This window comes from Entelurus aequoreus, linkage group LG17, assembly GCF_033978785.1.
Source record: "Entelurus aequoreus isolate RoL-2023_Sb linkage group LG17, RoL_Eaeq_v1.1, whole genome shotgun sequence".
NCBI classification, from domain to species: Eukaryota; Metazoa; Chordata; class Actinopteri; order Syngnathiformes; family Syngnathidae; genus Entelurus; species Entelurus aequoreus.
In genome coordinates this window covers 955,038-965,564 of record NC_084747.1, presented here as the reverse complement: position 1 = coordinate 965,564, position 10,527 = coordinate 955,038, and the positions used below count along the sequence as shown (strand labels likewise).

General features: G+C 32.0%; 1 protein-coding gene across 1 annotated transcript in view; it reads left to right on the top strand.

The window, feature by feature from the left end:
- LOC133632130 (protein crumbs homolog 1-like) overlaps positions 1-10,527 on the top strand; it is a 130,772-nt gene that overhangs the window by 49,661 nt on the left and 70,584 nt on the right. The gene's annotated exons all lie outside the window — the stretch shown is intronic.

The following is a 10,527-nucleotide window of genomic DNA, read 5'->3' as shown; positions in this document are numbered from 1 at the left end:
ATTTATAGGACGTATATGACTTGATTATAAACACATTTATAGGACGTATATGACTTGATTATAAACACATTTATAGGACGTATATGACTTGATTAAAAACACATTTATAGGACGTATATGACTTGATTATAAACACATTTATAGGACGTATATGACTTGATTATAAACACATTTATAGGACGTATATGACTTGATTAAAAACACATTTATAGGACGTATATGACTTGATTATAAACACATTTATAGGACGTATAAGACTTGATTAAAAACACATTTATAGGACGTATATGACTTGATTAAAAACACATTTATAGGACGTATATGACTTGATTATAAACACATTTATAGGACGTATATGACTTGATTAAAAACACATTTATAGGACGTATATGACTTGATTATAAACACATTTATAGGACGTATATGACTTGATTAAAAACACATTTATAGGACGTATATGACTTGATTAAAAACACATTTATAGGACTTATATGACTTGATTATAAACACATTTATAGGACGTATATGACTTGATTAAAAACACATTTATAGGACGTATATGACTTGATTAAAAACACATTTATAGGACGTATATGACTTGATTAAAAACACATTTATAGGACGTATATGACTTGATTAAAAACACATTTATAGGACGTATATGACTTGATTATAAACACATTTATAGGACGTATATGACTTGATTATAAACACATTTATAGGACGTATATGACTTGATTAAAAACACATTTATAGGACGTATATGACTTGATTATAAACACATTTATAGGACGTATATGACTTGATTAAAAACACATTTATAGGACGTATATGACTTGATTATAAACACATTTATAGGACGTATATGACTTGATTAAAAACACATTTATAGGACGTATATGACTTGATTATAAACACATTTATAGGACTTATATGACTTGATTATAAACACATTTATAGGACGTATATGACTTGATTAAAAACACATTTATAGGACGTATATGACTTGATTAAAAACACATTTATAGGACGTATATGACTTGATTAAAAACACATTTATAGGACGTATATGACTTGATTAAAAACACATTTATAGGACGTATATGACTTGATTATAAACACATTTATAGGACGTATATGACTTGATTATAAACACATTTATAGGACGTATATTACTTGATTAAAAACACATTTATAGGACGTATATGACTTGATTAAAAACACATTTATAGGACATATATGACTTGATTATAAACACATTTATAGGACGTATATGACTTGATTATAAACACATTTATAGGACGTATATGACTTGATTAAAAACACATTTATAGGACGTATATGACTTGATTAAAAACACATTTATAGGACGTATATGACTTGATTAAAAACACATTTATAGGACGTATATGACTTGATTATAAACACATTTATAGGACGTATATGACTTGATTAAAAACACATTTATAGGACGTATATGACTTGATTATAAACACATTTATAGGACGTATATGACTTGATTAAAAACACATTTATAGGACGTATATGACTTGATTAAAAACACATTTATAGGACTTATATGACTTGATTATAAACACATTTATAGGACGTATATGACTTGATTAAAAACACATTTATAGGACGTATATGACTTGATTAAAAACACATTTATAGGACGTATATGACTTGATTAAAAACACATTTATAGGACGTATATGACTTGATTAAAAACACATTTATAGGACGTATATGACTTGATTATAAACACATTTATAGGACGTATATGACTTGATTATAAACACATTTATAGGACGTATATGACTTGATTAAAAACACATTTATAGGACGTATATGACTTGATTATAAACACATTTATAGGACGTATATGACTTGATTAAAAACACATTTATAGGACGTATATGACTTGATTATAAACACATTTATAGGACGTATATGACTTGATTAAAAACACATTTATAGGACGTATATGACTTGATTATAAACACATTTATAGGACTTATATGACTTGATTATAAACACATTTATAGGACGTATATGACTTGATTAAAAACACATTTATAGGACGTATATGACTTGATTAAAAACACATTTATAGGACGTATATGACTTGATTAAAAACACATTTATAGGACGTATATGACTTGATTAAAAACACATTTATAGGACGTATATGACTTGATTATAAACACATTTATAGGACGTATATGACTTGATTATAAACACATTTATAGGACGTATATTACTTGATTAAAAACACATTTATAGGACGTATATGACTTGATTAAAAACACATTTATAGGACATATATGACTTGATTATAAACACATTTATAGGACGTATATGACTTGATTATAAACACATTTATAGGACGTATATGACTTGATTAAAAACACATTTATAGGACGTATATGACTTGATTAAAAACACATTTATAGGACGTATATGACTTGATTAAAAACACATTTATAGGACGTATATGACTTGATTATAAACACATTTATAGGACGTATATGACTTGATTAAAAACACATTTATAGGACGTATATGACTTGATTAAAAACACATTTATAGGACCTATATGACTTGATTAAAAACACATTTATAGGACGTATATGACTTGATTAAAAACACATTTATAGGACGTATATGACTTGATTAAAAACACATTTATAGGACGTATATGACTTGATTATAAACACATTTATAGGACGTATATGACTTGATTATAAACACATTTATAGGACGTATATGACTTGTTTATAAACACATTTATAGGACGTATATGACTTGATTAAAAACACATTTATAGGACGTATATGACTTGATTATAAACACATTTATAGGACGTATATGACTTGATTATAAAGACATTTATAGGACGTATATGACTTGATTATAAACACATTTATAGGACGTATATGACTTGTTTATAAACACATTTATAGGACGTATATGACTTGATTAAAAACACATTTATAGGACGTATATGACTTGATTCTAAACACATTTATAGGACGTATATGACTTGATTAAAAACACATTTATAGGACGTATATGACTTGATTATAAACACATTTATAGGACGTATATGACTTGATTAAAAACACATTTATAGGACCTATATGACTTGATTAAAAACACATTTATAGGACGTATATGACTTGATTAAAAACACATTTATAGGACGTATATGACTTGATTAAAAACACATTTATAGGACGTATATGACTTGATTAAAAACACATTTATAGGACGTATATGACTTGATTAAAAACGCATTTATAGGACGTATATGACTTGATTAAAAACACATTTATAGGACGTATATGACTTGATTAAAAACACATTTATAGGACGTATATGACTTGATTAAAAACACATTTATAGGACGTATATGACTTGATTAAAAACACATTTATAGGACGTATATGACTTGATTAAAAACACATTTATAGGACGTATATGACTTGATTAAAAACACATTTATAGGACGTATATGACTTGATTATAAACACATTTATAGGACGTATATGACTTGATTATAAACACATTTATAGGACGTATATTACTTGATTAAAAACACATTTATAGGACGTATATGACTTGATTAAAAACACATTTATAGGACATATATGACTTGATTATAAACACATTTATAGGACGTATATGACTTCATTATAAACACATTTATAGGACGTATATGACTTGATTAAAAACACATTTATAGGACGTATATGACTTGATTAAAAACACATTTATAGGACGTATATGACTTGATTAAAAACACATTTATAGGACGTATATGACTTGATTATAAACACATTTATAGGACGTATATGACTTGATTAAAAACACATTTATAGGACGTATATGACTTGATTAAAAACACATTTATAGGACGTATATGACTTGATTAAAAACACATTTATAGGACGTATATGACTTGATTATAAACACATTTATAGGACGTATATGACTTGATTAAAAACACATTTATAGGACGTATATGACTTGATTAAAAACACATTTATAGGACGTATATGACTTGATTAAAAACACATTTATAGGACGTATATGACTTGATTAAAAACACATTTATAGGACGTATATGACTTGATTAAAAACACATTTATAGGACGTATATGACTTGATTATAAACACATTTATAGGACGTATATGACTTGATTAAAAACACATTCATAGGACGTATATGACTTGATTAAAAACACATTTATAGGACCTATATGACTTGATTAAAAACACATTTATAGGACGTATATGACTTGATTAAAAACACATTCATAGGACGTATATGACTTGATTAAAAACACATTTATAGGACCTATATGACTTGATTAAAAACACATTTATAGGACGTATATGACTTGATTAAAAACACATTTATAGGACGTATATGACTTGATTAAAAACACATTTATAGGACGTATATGACTTGATTAAAAACACATTTATAGGACGTATATGACTTGATTAAAAACACATTTATATGACGTATATGACTTGATTAAAAACACATTTATAGGACGTATATGACTTGATTAAAAACACATTTTTAGGACGAATATGACTTGATTAAAAACACATTTATAGGACGTATATGACTTGATTAAAAACACATTTATAGGACGTATATGACTTGATTATAAACACATTTATAGGACGTATATGACTTGATTAAAAACACATTTATAGGACGTATATGACTTGATTAAAAACACATTTATAGGACGTATATGACTTGATTAAAAACACATTTATAGGACGTATATGACTTGATTAAAAACACATTTATAGGACGTATATGACTTGATTAAAAACACATTTATAGAACGTATATGACTTGTTTAAAAACACATTTATAGGACGTATATGACTTGATTAAAAACACATTTATAGGACGTATATGACTTGATTAAAAACACATTTATAGGACGTATATGACTTGATTAAAAACACATTTATAGGACGTATATGACTTGATTAAAAACACATTTATAGGACGTATATGAATTGATTAAAAACACATTTATAGGACGTATATGACTTGATTAAAAACACATTTATAGGACGTATATGACTTGATTAAAAACACATTCATAGGACGTATATGACTTGATTAAAAACACATTTATAGGACGTATATGACTTGATTAAAAACACATTTATAGGACGTATATGACTTGTTTAAAAACACATTTATAGGACGTATATGACTTGTTTAAAAACACATTTATAGGACGTATATGACTTGATTAAAAACACATTTATAGGACGTATATGTTTGATTAAAAACACATTTATAGGACGTATATGACTTGTTTAAAAACACATTTATAGGACGTATATGACTTGATTAAAAACACATTTATAGGACGTATATGACTTGATTAAAAACACATTTATAGGACGTATATGACTTGATTAAAAACACATTTATAGGACGTATATGTTTGATTAAAAACACATTTATAGGACGTATATGACTTGATTAAAAACATGACATAAATCAACATATACATTTTAAACAAAATATCTATTTTAATTGAGTAAGTAGCAAAAGCAACTGAACATAACTCGTGAAGTTTCTTCAAAATAGCCACCCTTTGCTGTGATTACTGCTTTGCACACTCTTGGCATTCTCTCCATGAGCTTCAAGAGGTAGTCACCTGAAATGCTTTTCACTTCACAGGTGTGCTTGAAGCTTATGGAGAGAATGCCAAGAGTGTGCAAAGCAGTAATCACAGCAAAGGGTGGCTATTTTGAAGAAATTGGAATATACAACATGTTTTCAGTTATTTCACCTTTTTTCAATCAATCAATCAATCAATGTTTATTTATATAGCCCTAAATCACGAGTGTCTCAAAGGGCTGCTTTTTTGTTAAGTCCATAACTCCACATGTGTTCATTCATAGTTTTTATGTGACAATCTACAATGGAAATAGTCATGGAAATTAAGAAAACACATTGAATGAGGAGAAAGTGAGTCCAAACTTTTGGTCTGTACTCTATATATATATATATATATATATATATATATATATATATATATATATATATATATATATATATATATATATATATATTTATTTTTATTTTTATTTTTATATATATATATATATATATATATATATATATATATATATATATATATATATATATATATATATATATATATATATATATATATATTTATTTTTATTTTTATTTTTATTTTTATTTTTATTTTTATTTTATATATATATATATATATATATATATATATATATATATATATATATATATATATATATATATATATATATATATATACCGTATTTTCCGCACCATAAGGCGCCCCGTGTTATTAGCCGCACGTTTAATGAACGGCATATTTCAAAACTTTGTTTACCTATTAGCCGCCCCGTGCTATTAGCCGCACCTACGCTACGCTAAAGGGAATGTCAACAAAACAGTCAGATAGGTCAGTCAAACTTTAATAATATATTACAAACCAGCGTTCTAACAACTCTGTTCACTCCCAAAATGTAATGTGCAAATGTGCAATCACAAAAATAGTAACACTCAAAATAGTGCAGAGCAATAGCAACATCAATAACTCAACGTTGCTCGAACGTTAGTGTCACACAACACACAAAATAAACATTAAAGCTCACTTTCTGAAGTTATTACTCATCTACAAATTCCTTTGAATTCTTCTTCTTCGGTGTGCTTCACTTGTTTTTTGACACCATCTGTGATGTGGACGCGCATGCAGTCGTAGATCAACAGGAACGGCGCTGCGTGAAAAAAGTCACCCGGTGTCTTCGCGTAAACGTCTCTCAACCACTTGCTCATCTTTTCTTCATCCATCCCTTCGAGATAGCTTTTATGATGACGCCGGCTGGAAAGTTCTCTTTTGGCAAGGTCTTCCTTTTGAATATCACCGTGGGTGGAAGTTTCTGGCCGTTAGCATGGCAAGCTAGAACCACAGTAGGACGACTTCTCATTCCCTGTGGTGCGAATATTCACCGTACGTGTTCCCGTTGTATCCACAGTGCGGTTCACATGAATATCAAAAGTCAGTGGAACCTTGTACGCGTGTCTCTTAGGAGGAGACATTTTGTTGTCTTTACGGAAACACACAAATGAAATTAAATATCCGCGAGCTTCTTCTTCTCCGGGGGCGGGTGCTCACCTTGGCGGTTGCTTACAGTAGAAGAAGAAGCGCTTCCTCTTCTATGGGGGCGGTTGCTTACCATAGAAGAAGAAGCGCTTCCTCTTTTACGGGGAAAAAAGATGGCGACTGTTTACCGTAGTTGCGAGACCTAAACCTTATGAAAATAAATATGAATATTAATCCATATATAAGGCGCACCGGGTTATTAGCCGCACTGTCTGCTTTTGACAAAAATTGTGGTTTTTAGGTGCGGCTTATGGTGCGGAAAATACGGTATATATATATATATATATATATATATATATATATATATATATATATATATATATATATATATATATATATATATATATATATATATATATATATATATATATATTGCCAAAAGTATTTGTCCACCTGCCTTGACTCACATATGAAGTTGAAGTGACATCCCATGGAATTGTCCAAAATGTTTTGGTATCCTGGAGCATTCAAAGTTCCTTTCACTGGAACTAAGGGGCCAAGCCCAACTCCTGAAAAACAACCCCATAACATAATTCCTCCTCCACCAAATTTCACACTCAGCACAATGCAGTCTGAAATGTAGCGTTCTCCTGGCAACCTCCAAACTCAGACTGGTCCATCAGATGTAAAAGTGTGATTCATCAGTCCAGAGAAGGCGTCTCCACTGCTCTACAGTCCAGTGGTGATGTCCTTTACACCACTGCATCCCACGCTTTGCATTGGACTTGGTGATGTATGACTTAGATACAGCTGCTCGGCCATGGAAAGCCATTCCATGAAGCTCTCTGCGTACTGTACGTGGGCTAATTGGAAGGTGACATGAAGTTTGGAGCTGTGTAGCAAGTGACTGTGCAGAAAGTCTTTGCACTATGCTGACCTCTCTGGCACTTTACCTGGCCTACCACTTTGCACTATGCTGACCTCTCTGTCACTTTACCTGGCATACCACTTTGCACTATGCTGACCTCTCTGTCACTTTACCTGGCCTACCACTTTGCACTATGCTGACCTCTCTGGCACTTTACCTGGCCTACCACTTTGCACTATGCTGACCTCTCTGGCACTTTACCTGGCCTACCACTTTGCACTATGCTGACCTCTCTGTCACTTTACCTGGCCTACCATTTTGCACTATGCTGACCTCTCTGTCACTTTAACTGGCCTACCACTTTGCACTATGCTGACCTCTCTGTCACTTTACCTGGCCTACCACTTTGCACTATGCTGACCTCTCTGTCACTTTACCTGGCCTACCACTTTGCACTATGCTGACCTCTCTGGCAGTTTACCTGGCCTACCACTTTGCACTATGCTGACCTCTCTGTCACTTTACCTGGCCTACCATTTTGCACTATGCTGACCTCTCTGTCACTTTAACTGGCCTACCACTTTGCACTATGCTGACCTCTCTGTCACTTTACCTGGCCTACCACTTTGCACTATGCTGACCTCTCTGTCACTTTACCTGGCCTACCACTTTGCACTATGCTGACCTCTCTGTCACTTTACCTGGCCTACCACTTTGCACTATGCTGACCTCTCTGTCACTTTACCTGGCCTACCACTTTGCACTATGCTGACCTCTCTGTCACTTTACCTGGCCTACCACTTTGCACTATGCTGACCTCTCTGGCAGTTTACCTGGCCTACCACTTTGCACTATGCTGACCTCTCTGTCACTTTACCTGGCCTACCACTTTGCACTATGCTGACCTTTCTGTCACTTTACCTGGCCTACCACTTTGCACTATGCTGACCTCTCTGGCAGTTTACCTGGCCTACCACTTTGCACTATGCTGACCTCTCTGTCACTTTACCTGGCCTACCACTTTGCACTATGCTGACCTCTCTGTCACTTTACCTGGCCTACCACTTTGCACTATGCTGACCTCTCTGTCACTTTACCTGGCCTACCACTTTGCACTATGCTGACCTCTCTGTCACTTTACCTGGCCTAACACTTGCTGGGGTGTTATATCATAAACATGCTGGGGTGGTATATCATAAACATGCTGGGGTGGTATATCATAAACATGCTGGGGTGGTATATCATAAACATGCTGGGGTGGTATATCATAAACATGCTGGGGTGGTATATCATAAACATGTTTTCTTTCAGGCACAGGTGACATCTTTTAGCTGCACTGTTGTATGGTGAGCTAGATGGCACAATTCACCATGTAATGGTGTGATCAATGTTATTGTCTTTAAGAGTCCATAAGTATTTAGTCAGCTCTGTAGAGTTGGGGCCTACAGAATGATGCTGTGTGATTGTTCTAACAGCTTTTAAAAGTGTTTTCTGTGAGTCCAATGTAAGTCTCTGTGTTTGACTTGTCCTGGCTTGGTAAACCACCGATGTTTTTAAACAGTTTTCCCTTGAGTGGACAGTTAAGCCTTTGTTATCTATCTGTGGAGTTAGAGTCGTTAGCGGTTGCTTGTCTGTGAGTGCTCAGAATCTTTTTGTTGTGTGAGTCAATGCTTTGTTTGATATTTATCATGCAGCTTTAGCTAAATTTCCTGTTCAATATATTCCTGAGTACATGTTTTTTGGGGAAGTGCTTGTCAATGATATATATATATATATATATATATATATATATATATATATATATATATTCTGTGTTTTTTTGTTGTTTTTTTTACATTTAGTGGCCGTGTGGAGCGTTTTAGACAGCCTGCTGGTCAACAAACAATGCATGAATGTGTACAGCAAAGTGCATGAAATATGGCTCAAATAAAAGCATGTTTTATTGTAAGTTTATGAACTTGAGTATGTTTAAATCTACGTATTACTTTACGTATTATGGTGGTTTATTTAATCAGAAAAACTCATGTCAAAACGAGCGCAATGCACAGCCGCAAGGTAGCAAACATGGCGCCTGTAGGCCATTCTGTCCGGTTACTAAGCTGCCATTTTTTCTGGGAAAAAAACGATACTGTAATTCCGTATTGTAAAAAAACAGACAAACAAACAGTGAGAACAATACTATAAAATGTTGCAGAATAAACTGCCAGTTTTTACTGTAAAAAGGACAGATGTACTGTTTTTCCATCTACTGTAATATAATGTGAAAAAAAACTGTAATTTCTTACCGTAAAATCTTATCGACTAAACTGCTAGTTTTTACTGTAAAAAAAAAATGGTTGTACTGTTTTTCCATTTATATTGTAAAAAAAAAACCATTGAATTTTACGGTAACATTTTGGCAAATAAACTGTCAGTTTTACTGTAAGAAAACATATTATGTTTTTCCGTTTACCGTGATGTATTGAAAAATAATAATAATATACAATCATTTTTCACGGTAGATGATTGAGTTGT